General features: G+C 47.8%; 1 long non-coding RNA gene and 1 pseudogene across 1 annotated transcript in view; one reads left to right on the top strand and one right to left on the bottom strand.

The window, feature by feature from the left end:
* LOC111817843 overlaps positions 1 to 11,664 on the top strand; it is a 20,490-nt gene that overhangs the window by 988 nt on the left and 7,838 nt on the right. The window lies entirely within an intron of this gene.
* Positions 11,483 to 11,664, bottom strand: part of LOC101580102 — a 1,096-nt pseudogene continuing 914 nt past the window's right edge.

Raw genomic sequence — 11,664 nt, 5'->3', positions numbered from 1 at the left:
CAATGTATTTTCGTGTTATGATTATTGTCCCCCAGAGAAGGTATTAGGATCTGCTCTTTGTACATAAGCAAACAAAACCACAGAACAAGTTACTTTCCAGAAGTCACATACCCATTGGTGCCAAATGGAATTTAGGAATGAGGTATCAGTCACTGATTTATGTATTGAGAGCAATTGCGTGTCTGCTCTTTGCCTGGCCTCCCGTGGTGCAGGATATGCCTGTGCTCACAGTGTGGACAGGAAGCAGAGAGAGCAGGTCCTCCCCATGGGGCTGCAGTGTAGTTGGGGTGGAGCCAGGTGACCACGGCATGGACCGATCAGCACACCTCAGGACAGGGGTTCTGGGGAGACCCCCACCTAGGGGTCCATTGTGCAGTGGAGGAAGCGGTCCGTGCAGACCCTCGCTGCTAGGTGGAGAGGGAGGGTGAGCGAGGGATAGGGTGGGATCAAGGCTCTGACCTCCTTGAGAACATATTTAGGACACACACAGAGCTGAGGACAATACCCTGCACAGAGTGCAATTGAAGTGTGACCCTTGCTGTCTACCCTGAGTGTCTCCTTTAGAATATCTGGCAATGGGCAAATCAGGCCAGTACTTATGCAGGAGAGTCTAGAAAGGGACATGAGTCCAAGCATGGCAAAGCCAGCATTGCTTTCTCTGGTGGCCTGAGGAAGCATTTGTCTCTCATAGTTTGTGGTTGGTGCCTGGATCGTCAGGTGTCTCGCAGTTAGCCAGGGGGCAGAGCTACAGGCTGGTAGGAGTGCTGAGGCCTGGGAAGCCCTTGTTCCCCATACTGAAGTGCAGGGAAAGAGCACAGAAGGAGTTTAGGGAGGAGCATATTGTTCAGTGTGGGTGAATTGGGTGTCTGGGCCAAGAATAGAGGCTGGTAGGAGGGGCCCCTAGCCTGTAGGAGGGCCGAGGATTTCCTGCATGGAGTGTGGCTGACAAGGTCTCTCTCCCCAGGTGGAGATCATATGTGAAGCCCAGTGCTACAGGGTGACTGTGAATGGCCAGCACCTGCTGGAATATGCCCACCGCCTCAAGGACCTGCCAAGCATCAGTAACCTGGAAGTAGCTGGTGACGTTATGCTTACTGATGTGCAGGTCTAGGCAGATCATTGAGCCCAGTGAAGGGCTGGCGACATCATTGCCTGTGTCTCCTCCCTTCTCAGCCCCAGCTTCTTAGCCCTGCCATCCTAGCAGATGGTGTCCGGAGGTGTGTCACCCAGGGGATCCTCCAGGTCCCTTCCTCCTGGCAGTGAAGGAGGACCTGAGCCTTCTGTGCACAGCCCCGGCCCATACTGCATAGGCTCTCAAATACCCTCCTGTCCTCTGTGCAACCCTCGCTAGTCCTAAGCCACAGCTATGCAATGGAGGGCCCAGGTGTCCTCCACAGCCCCCGTTCCTGGGACCTTCATCTTCTCTCCCTGCTTGGCACCCTGCTACAACATTGCTCCCTGTGGGGAGGCTGCCTGGTGACATCCTGCTGGCTCCCACCCCCTGAGCAGAGTTTTCTCAGCACCGGGCACAGCCCTTTCCTGGCATACTTAAAATAAAGAAAAAGCAATGCTGTTGTTGGCACACACGAGTGTGATGAATGCATTAGTTGTGTGTTTAGAGACAATTTGGAGTCTCTGGATCTGCATTTCCCTGCCATTGGAAGTGGGATGGAACAGCACAGGTTCACTTGGGAAGGAGGGTCCTGTCACCCACACTGACTCCCAGGGGATCCCTCACAAAGCCCACAGGGGTGCTGCAGAAAGCACCTGGGGTGTACTCACTGCTGGCCCGGGCTCTAATGCAGGACTATTGGTAGCTCGGTGAGCCTAGAATCATCTCCATCCTACTAAGGAAAAACAAAAAAAGACTGGGGCACAGTGGGTGGGAGTCAGGAGAGAGTCACAAAGCCAAAGGACCTGGGCCTGAGTAGGAGGGGAGCCACTGCAAGACCTGACATGAGGAGAGGGGATTGAAGACCTAAGCATCCCAGCAACAGGATTCCCCAGCCCCAGGGAAGCATGACAGAGCCCAGGCAAGGATCCACATGATGCCAGTGCACCTGCTAAGCCCTTCCAGAGCTTGCGCCTTCAGGATCCAGTTCAGGGCTCGCAATGTGGTCTTCAGGCCTCATCAACACAGGAAGCTGCTTAGGACAGCACAGCCTCAGACCCCACACCAGATCTGCTAATCCAGCATCTGTATGTTAGCAAACTCCCAGGAGATTTTCTGTGCCTGTGTTTGTGCAGGGGACCAGCCCTGGTTTAGGTAGATGGGGGTCTCGGCCAGTGTTCAGCCTCCTTTCTCCTGGTCTGGAGTCCAAGCTGTCCTGTGTTGCTGGGCTCTTTCTGTGTCTCCCCATTGGAACAGCTGCTGTATGATGTGGAGGACAGGCAGGAGAGGGGAAGCCAGAGAAACACACCAGCAGTCAGGACCAGTCTGGTCGGGACTTGCATTGCCAGAAAGCCACTTGTCCCCTTCTGAGTCCCTTTTGGAGTTCTGTGCAGAAGAGAAGACACAGGTCCATCTCCTATCAGCCCTGCTGCATGGCTTCATACTGGCAAGATTCCCAGTGGCTCACACAGGTGGGGAAGCCCTGGAGACTTCACCTCACCTCGCCCTCTTGCTATAGGGGCCATGCCTGGCTTTCCCAGGGGCTGAAATTGCATTGCCCAAGACTAAGAAAATAAGTGGCAATAGAGCAAATTCCATATGAGAAGGAGGTAGCCAAGGCCTTCTCCAAAGAGATGTCTCAGAGCATAGGACCATGTATCACCATATCATATATAAGATGAGTCCTGTGTGAGGCATCACTCCTGGCTGCACCCTTCATCCATCTTGGGCAAGCTCAACACTCCACCTGCTTTGGGTGCAAAGGATGCAGGACCTCGCTGGTTTTTATGGGGTGCTTTCTCCAGGTGGTTGCAGAACCCCATTCAATCTATGACTTAGGGCAGTTCTTGCTACACATACTATGGAAACACACACACACACACACACACACACACGATTGTTCACATAAAATTAATATCATGTAAATATGTCTATCAAGAAGTTACAGAAGGCCCAAGTGTCTGTACGAGACACAGACAGGAGCGCTTTCAATGCAGCAGCATGAATGCTGTTCCCAGGGCAGCTAAGAACAGAGTGTATCAAGGGCAGCTCCGGGTCATCCCTCAAAGAAGGATTTTGGCAGGGGCTTCTGTCTTCCTGTCACCCATGTGCCCGCCTGGTTTATGGGGTCATCTGCACAGGACCTGGGAATGGAGGCTTCAGTGACATCCAGCCAGGGCAGGATGAAGACAGAGCTGCCCCGAGAAATACGCTCCTGTAGGCCGCTCACCGGAACCTCACTGGTGGCTCCCTGCACTGCTAGTGGTTCTTGGATTTCAGTCAGTGCTTATTACATTTCTAAATTTTTCATTCTTTGCACTCGATATGCTTTTGTTTACCTCGTCTGCATCTCTAGGGACATGCCCATAGTTCTGTTGTATGCCATCCTCCCAAATATGGCTTTCAACTCTTGACTTGGAAGAAGAACATTTCTTTTTTGAAGATGCCATGAATCATTCTTTCATATCAATGTCTGTGAGCACCAGGCTGAAGGCCTTGATTTGAATAACATTTTCTGGATGGTTACTGTTGTGCACTATTTGCATTTCTGGAACGTGGAGATTTGAGAAAGTCCTGATGGATTTCTGGAAGTTTCTTTCCCCACCAGCCCCTCCTGAGAGCCTGTCATGGGCCCTTCTTTAAGCAATCATCCCTCTACCTGAAAAGTGAGATCCACTGTTCAACGTCTCTCCCTTCAGCATAACTCGAGGATCCCGAATTTAAGGCAGGCATCCACCTGGAGTTTTATTAAAACAGAGTGGTTGCCCTGATGCCCAGGTCTGTGGTCTCAGCACTTGGGGACCTGTCTCTGTAGCTCCCGATGTCAGCTGTCTCAATGGGGGTTTTAGCAGGACTGTCCCCAACTCCACTCACCCTAACCCTTGTCATTCATTTCAGACACACACACACACACACACACACACACACACACCAGAATCTTCACATGGGACCGATTGTGGGGACTGGATGATTGTGCTTGGGACAGGTTTCTGCCAGCAGACAGCTGACCAAGAGTTTGCTGAGTCCTGGGTGCACATCATGCAGCACTTTGTCAGGGTGCTGATACTATAAACCTGACATTGTCCAGCCCTGTGGCAGTTTTTCATCATTGACAACATGAAACACAGTTCATGTCCCAGGAAGGCCCTGTCCTCAGCTCAGCCGAGTGCACCAGTGCCTGACTGGGTCCTGAGCTGAGTGTCCCTCCTCTGCCTCTCAGCTTCTAGGCTCAGCTCTTTGTCCAATGACTGCTCTTTGCCAGGAGAATGTCTGATCTTTTCCCTGGCTCTCATCCTCCTACAATTCCTGGTGGTGCTGAGGAGAACATCTGACTCTCCCACAGGGAGCAGGAGGCCTCAGACAGAGCCCTGGCAGCTGCTGCAGTGCTGTTCTCTCACTCCTCTCCTGCTCTGCATTTCTCAGTGGCTGCTTGTTATCTCTATGTGCCCACACTGCATAGGTACACGCTTGCACACACACGCATACTCACCTGTGCATGCTGAGCTGGCTGCTTTTTTATTTCTAACTCCTTGGAGGACCACCTGGGAGATTCTCCCTGAAAGAGGAGCAACTGTCTACATTTTGGCTGAGCCTGCCTCTATTTCGATGTACTGATGTGTATGGAGCTAGCTAGGACATTTCCTTATCCCTTCCCTTGTCTTTGAGTAATGCATATACGTCTAGCCAAGGTGCTGGTGGGAGTCTCTAAAACATCATGTGTGTTTTCCTGGAATGCCCAACTTCTGCTCCCTGGTGTGCCGGGTTGAGACAGGATGAAGTGCCAGTGCTCCACACTATTGGCTGGGACCCAGCCTTGAGAGAGAGGCTATGACTTCCTGGGACTCCTTGGCTTCCCGCTACCACAATTACGCCTCTGTGTCTTTATTCTTGCATGAGTTGCACTGGATATCATCAATTGGAATTAATTTGATCAGATTGTAATTATTTATCCTTGAGACTACAAATGTAAACTTTGGGACTGAGAGGAAGACTGGGAAGGGCTCTGCACATATGCCCACTAGCATAAGGCTTTATAACTGAGCCCAGCCCCTTCCTGAGGGCTCACCTGGTTACCCTACCAACAGTAAGATACTGGGAAAGTAGATATCATATGTGGAAGGCTCCTTCTGCTGGCCATGGTTGCCTGACTCGTGCTAGCTCCCCAAACCCACAGCATCCTTGGAAAGCAGCCTGTTATCAGCTGTGCTTTCCATATGAGGACACTGAGGCTGGGAGGACTGCCGTGACTGGTATGACTTTGCGGCACCTCTGGCCCCTCCACCCAATGACATGGGATTGAACACGCTTCCTTCACCCGTGGTGCGTGCATCTAAGAGCTTGCATCACCACCAAGCCTCTCTATTCATGACCCTTTGGAGGGAAAAGACATTGTCCTCTTGTACCATGGTCCTTAGAGCCAAGAACAGAGCATGGAATGTGAATGGCAAGACAGGTTGTTTCCGGCTAGGCAGGGAGCCCTGGTCTGAGTTTCTTCCAGAAGCTTCACCTTCCTGTGAGGCCCAGAGGCTGAGATCCTGGAAGGCCTGGGAAGAACAAAGTGGGGCTTCTCCCTTGTCCACATGAAAGGCCCTAACTGTGTCTCCCTTGCCCACCTATTTTGGTTAAGTAAGATGTTCATCTTTTAGTTGCACCATAAATTTGTAATCTTTGGGGCCAACAAAGCATAGATCAGTATGGGGTTTGTCTTGCTAATGCAGATTTCCTTCCCTAGCCCCAAACCAGTGAAAACATGCAGTACCATTTTTTTCTCACTGTCTTTTGGGATCTGCTCTGTGCAAATACTTGCCTTATCCTCAGTCAGCACATTTGCTTTAGGGTCTTCTCAACAGTCATCGGGTGCTGGCACCTGCTGATAGCTATCTCTCCAGTTTCCTGTAAATCGGCCGATGCCTGTAGGAGGGTCCTGAGTTCTCTGCATTATACTAAGCTGTCCTTCTGGCCTGGGCTGATAGGAGGTGGGGAGAGAGAGGGCAGAGGTGACAGCCTTGGCAGCCAGAGCTGTACCCTCCCTCTTATCCCTACTTTGCCTTCTACTGGTGCCTCTATGCTGTCTTCTCCAAGCCAAGCCTAAGAAGCCCTGCAAAGAAGTGATGTCATCCTGTCAGTTTCAAGCCCTTCTTCATGGAGGAAGGAGCTCACCTACATAGCACAGAACAGAAGGCTGCTGTGCAGGAGGCTCAGGCTCTGCTTGTCCCCGAGTGGCTGCAGAAACTCTGGCTGTGCTTTGATTTCCCTCTACCTGAGCCCATGAGGGAGACCACTGTCGATAAGGAGAAGTCGGTGTGAGAGCTGGAAGAGGCACCTTTGACTGGGAAGGTGGTCTCGGGCACCTTAGCACGTGCCTGTCATTTCAGCCCGCTGGAGGCTGAGGGGGAGGATTTCCAGTTAGAGGCCACATTGGGGAGCTCAGTGACTTAGGGAGACCCCAACTCAAGATGACAAATACAATCAGCTGTGATGTGGCTTTGTGTGAAGGAGAGGTGGGAGGGAGAAGCAGGTGAAGGGAGCCATGAGGCTTTGCCAGCAGCCCTGGCATCCAGCAGAGCCCCCTCATTGGCTCTGAGCAGGAGACCTGCTCTGCCACGGCCAAAGCCGCTTTGTTGGCTGCACCCCTAGAAGAGCCCTGTTCTCTCCAAGACAGGGATATAGGTGCCCTCCACTCCCAACCCCTCCTACAGGAGACAGGCCTAGGTTTTACCACGTGCCAAATCACCACTGGCCAAACCTAACCGAACAGGTGGCATCAGGGTAAAAAACCTACCTGATGGGGCCTGGAGGTCAGGGCCCTGACTCTGGAGCTGGCCCTGGGGCAGGACTCCTCACCCACTCAGGGTAAGTTGTGGAGGCCCAGCTTCCCCTCTCCACTCCTCCCCCTTCCTTACATGCCTCTTTGGATGAGCACAACACTCCTTCCACTGCTATTTTGAAGGGGAGTCCTTGGTGTGGCTTGTAAGTTCTTCTGTGGAGTACTTTGTGCAGCTAGAGCACACCCTGACAGCATTAGGACTTGAGGCTGCTGTCCCTGCAGTGCAGCCCCACTCAGCCCCACACACAAACACACAAACACACCCACACACAACAGTGAAAATGAAATATACCTGATAAAAGCTTTTTCACAAAAGATACACATAAGCCTCAAGGTGACCTTGGGTGAAGCAGAGTTGTTTTCTTATACAATCATAAATATTATACACAGAACCCGGAAAAAATAGAGGTACAATATCAGACCTGATGGCCCCTGAGACTGCTGCTGCTGCTCCTCTGGGGCCAGGCTTTGCAGACACACCGCCTAGGAGCCCAGTGTGTAGGATTGTGTTTGCATTTGTGCTCATGTTGGCTCAAGTGCCCGTGTGTGTGTGTGTGTGTGTGTGTGTGTGTGTGTGTGTTCAGGGACAGAGGTGGTTCCAGCTGCTCATTATACTTCATCTTGTCAACTCATGAAGGATGTATGTGTCAATAGGGACCATTTCACCAGCTTCCGTGCACAATTCAGGAGGCATTCTGTCCTTTTCCACAGCTATCCCAATGTTGCTACCTCCAGCTCCAGATTTTTTGATCTTCCCCAATTGAGTTTTGGGATGTCACACACACACACACACACACACACACACACACACACACACACACACACACGCTCCGCTCTCCTTTCTTTCTGCCCTGGCAACTACAAGTCACAACTTTATGACTTCATACCATTTTAAACTTTACTCTTATTACACTGTCATTCTATTTATTTTTATGGTTGTCTTCTAAGTAAAAGAGATGACACTGATTTTTACCTAATGGCAGTGAATGAAAATTGTGCTTGTTTTATACCCATGGTCTCACTGTGTCCTGTAGTGTGACATTGCCTGCAGTGTCCCAGGGTGGGATAAAGATATTGAGTAAGCTTGCCACTTTTCAGTCAGACACTCTCTACTGCAACCCAGACACTGCACTTTAAGGGGGCCAGAGGAAAATTTCACTTGCTCTGTTCCAGCCCAATGTAGAGCTGCGTTCTCAGCTGATACCCACACCCATAGGTGGCAAGTGAGCAAGGAACCTGCCCAGGATTTCCATCTTGCGTCCCAGTGGAAAATCCTGCAAGATTCCTGCTTCACTGTCTTCTGAACCCTGCCCTTCACAACCATCTCTCCTTATCCTCAGCGGGCATCTTGGCTTTAGGGCTCAGAGAGGTCTTCTGGGGCTGGCACCTTCTGATAGCTGCCTCTGCCTCTTACTGGAAAGCAGCTGGTGCCTGTGGGAGGTCCCTGAGGGCTCTGTGTGACATCAGCTCCTTTCTCTGGCCACATCTGCTGATCTGTACTAGTGGCAAGATGGGCCCAGCTCTGAGTCCCGAGTCCAGCTCCTCCCAATGGCCCTACCTGGCCTTCTAATGGAAGGCCTGCCTGCTTGCTCCTCCAAGCCACAAAACAAAACCCTTTACTACAACACAGCAGTCTGCTCTATTGATATCTGATGTCAAAATCTCTGTGTTCCTAAATCCAATTCTGTTTCTACAACCATTATACTATTTTACTGTACGTATGAGAAGTGTGACGTTAATACCAGAATATGTACATATTGCTCAGAACAGATGCATAATGCCGTGTAATGTGCCTTTTGCACTAACCACATACTATGGTGTGTGTGGTATCGCATAGAGCACATCTATGTATCTCTCAGTGTTTTCGTAACATCAGAGGGTTCTACTGTATAAACTTACATATTTACTTTACTAGTGCACAAATGCTTTCATAATGTTTAATAGCAGAGAAATTAGGGCAGCAGAGAGTGCCATAGACAATGACTTTTTAAATTCTTATACTTGACATATAACTTTGCAGTCTTATAGTAGCATGTCTTACAAAAAACAACTTTTATGTTTGTATTCTTGTCAGAATTTCTATAACAAAAGTAGGCTTATTTTTAACTTTGATAATAATGATTCAATTGTTCCCTGAAGTTATTTGGCCACATATACCTAGAAGAAACATAGCTACTCAGTTGTGTCAGCATCAGTTTTATTTATTAGTTTTATAAGTGCTTATCAAATTAATTATCATCGATTCAGATGAACAGACAGGGTAACACTCAAAGAAACTCTCTTAAAAGTCCTCTAGGAAAATAATATTTAACCATGATACACTTTTGAATACATTGCTGGTTCACAACAATATTTTGGCAAGTTGTGGTGGCCCCAGCCTGCAGTCCAGCTCTTGGGAGGTGAGCAGGGAGGACTGAAGTGAGCTGGAGACTGCCCTGGGATACATGCGGGGCTTAAGGCCAGCATGAGCTGCTTAGGTCACCCGGCCTCAAAAAGTCCATTTGCTTTTCTTCTTTTTCCCATTGCCTTTGCTTTGTTCTGTACTTTACTTATTTGCTGGGTGTGTAATAAAAGAGCAGCCATGTGATATGTATGCTTGTGTCTCTGATGTACTTCAGCTACCATTAGGGATTCAAGGCGCACCCATTTTCCTACAGTGACTAAAGTTTGTCCCTCCTGGCAGAGCAGAATTCTGTTGTGTGTAAAGGCACATTTCCTTTATTCTTTGACCTGTGGGTAGAGAGCCAGTCTTGGCTAAGGCTTAACCACTGTGTATTGTGCTGCTACGTGAAGCTGTGTGCTTTTATCATGGTGGTACGATGTCATTAACCCTTTTGGGAAGGTGGCTACAAGGAGAGGAGCTGCTGAATGGGATTTTGAGTTTTAGGACTCTGAGGAATCTCCACACTGATTTCCACAGCGCTTGCTGCAGCGCACACTCAGCCCAACAGCGAGGAAGGTTCGCGGTCCTCTCAGCCCCTCCTCCAGTGTTCGCTGCTGCTCCATTTCTTGATGATAGGCGTTCTTTTTGGAGTGCGATGGACTCTCAGTGCTATTTTGATTTTCATTTCTGAATGTCCAGCGATGTTTATATGTTTTATTTATTTATTCGTCTTGGTAGTTCTCCCTCTGGGAAGTGTCTGCTCACTTCAGATGCCCTTTTCTTACTGGGTCTTTAAGTTGGGCAGGCTTATTTTTTAATTTTTGTGCGTCTTCTTGATATTTGTCGTTAGTCGGTGGTATAGTTTGCAAAAGTCTTTTCCTACTGTGCAAGTGGTCTCTTCTCTCTGTTGTGCAGAACCTTTTTAATTGGATGTGAGTGCTCTTGTTGACTTTTGGTATTATTTCTTGTGCAACCTGAGTTCAGCTCAGAAGGTCAACCTATACCTATGTCTTCTAAAGTTTTACCTATTTTGTCCTCCATGACATTGTATTTTTTATTCAATATTAGATATTTGATTCTTTTACTTATTTATTTTTTCATCTTTTGAAGAATACAAAAACACCCCAGCATTGAAACAAAATAGTATTTCACTAAACAAAGTAATAAGAATTCAACAATTGTTGATATACCGCATGAAGCTATCTTCAAATTAGTTTTCCACATTACCAGAGATAAACATGCAAGATTGTTTTAAAAAGAAAACAAAACAATAACAAAAACATTGTAAGGAATTAGAAAAAAAAGCACAACATATTAAGTACTACCTGTTCCTTTCAAAAAACCAGCAGAAATCATTAGTACCATTAGTTAAACTATTCTGCATATATCCCTAAATATATTCTTTTTCCTCTGTCATTTGTCCTTTTCTTCATCCCGGTTTTTTCTTCCCATTAAACCAACAGTTTCCCTTTCACAGAATCTATGGTCCCTTTCAGATTTTAATTGTCCTTTCAGTTTTTCACATTAGCTTGATAATATGATGTTTGGTCATATAGGCCTTATTTATTCCATTTACCAATATAGTGGCTAGCTGCATCCATTTATCTACAAAAAGCCTTGAATTTATCTTTTTTATATCTTTTTTAGACATTCCTTGGTTGATGGACATTTGGGTTGTTTCCAAGATTTAGCTACAACAAACTGCGCTGCTAGAAACATGGGTTCACAAATATAATTGTGGGATGATTATACCCACTCATAAACACTCATTTTATTACTTTAAAAACCAAAAAATGAGATAGTGAGGGTTTCTATTTCATGTAACAGTGCTATTACAGTAAGACACTACTTGGTATAAGAAAAGGTGAAGATATTTCCAAATCACGGACAGTATTTTTGTCACTGGTGTCAAAACCATTAGGATGATTAGAAAAAAGTTAATGTTATTAAGTGATCATATTATACTCCTGTTTCTATCCTTCTGGGCTTTTAGTTTTCCCATATAACTGAAATAAAAATAACAATGTGGTACAGAATTTATTAAATAAACATTTTCACCAACCCAAGAAAATAATCTGGAAATAAGAATAAGAAACCAAAACTGTATCTATGTACAGCAGTCTATTCCTGGAGAAGAGTGCAGGGGTGGGGGGAGGCAGGACCTACTTCCTACAGACTCTGGTGAGACACCGAGGTTCAGTTTCTCAGGCAATGTCATGGCTACAGTGGAATTGAGAGTGCTTAGAATCCTACATTCCCCCCAGACCGACTTCTCACAGTCACACCGGGTCAGTATTTGCAAACAGTCCTCAGTCGCTGCTGTCCTCCTCCTCCTCCTCCTCC

Source organism: Octodon degus, unplaced genomic scaffold, assembly GCF_000260255.1.
Source record: "Octodon degus isolate 3935 unplaced genomic scaffold, OctDeg1.0 scaffold00072, whole genome shotgun sequence".
NCBI classification, from domain to species: Eukaryota; Metazoa; Chordata; class Mammalia; order Rodentia; family Octodontidae; genus Octodon; species Octodon degus.
This window is presented reverse-complemented; position numbering and strand designations above follow the sequence as displayed.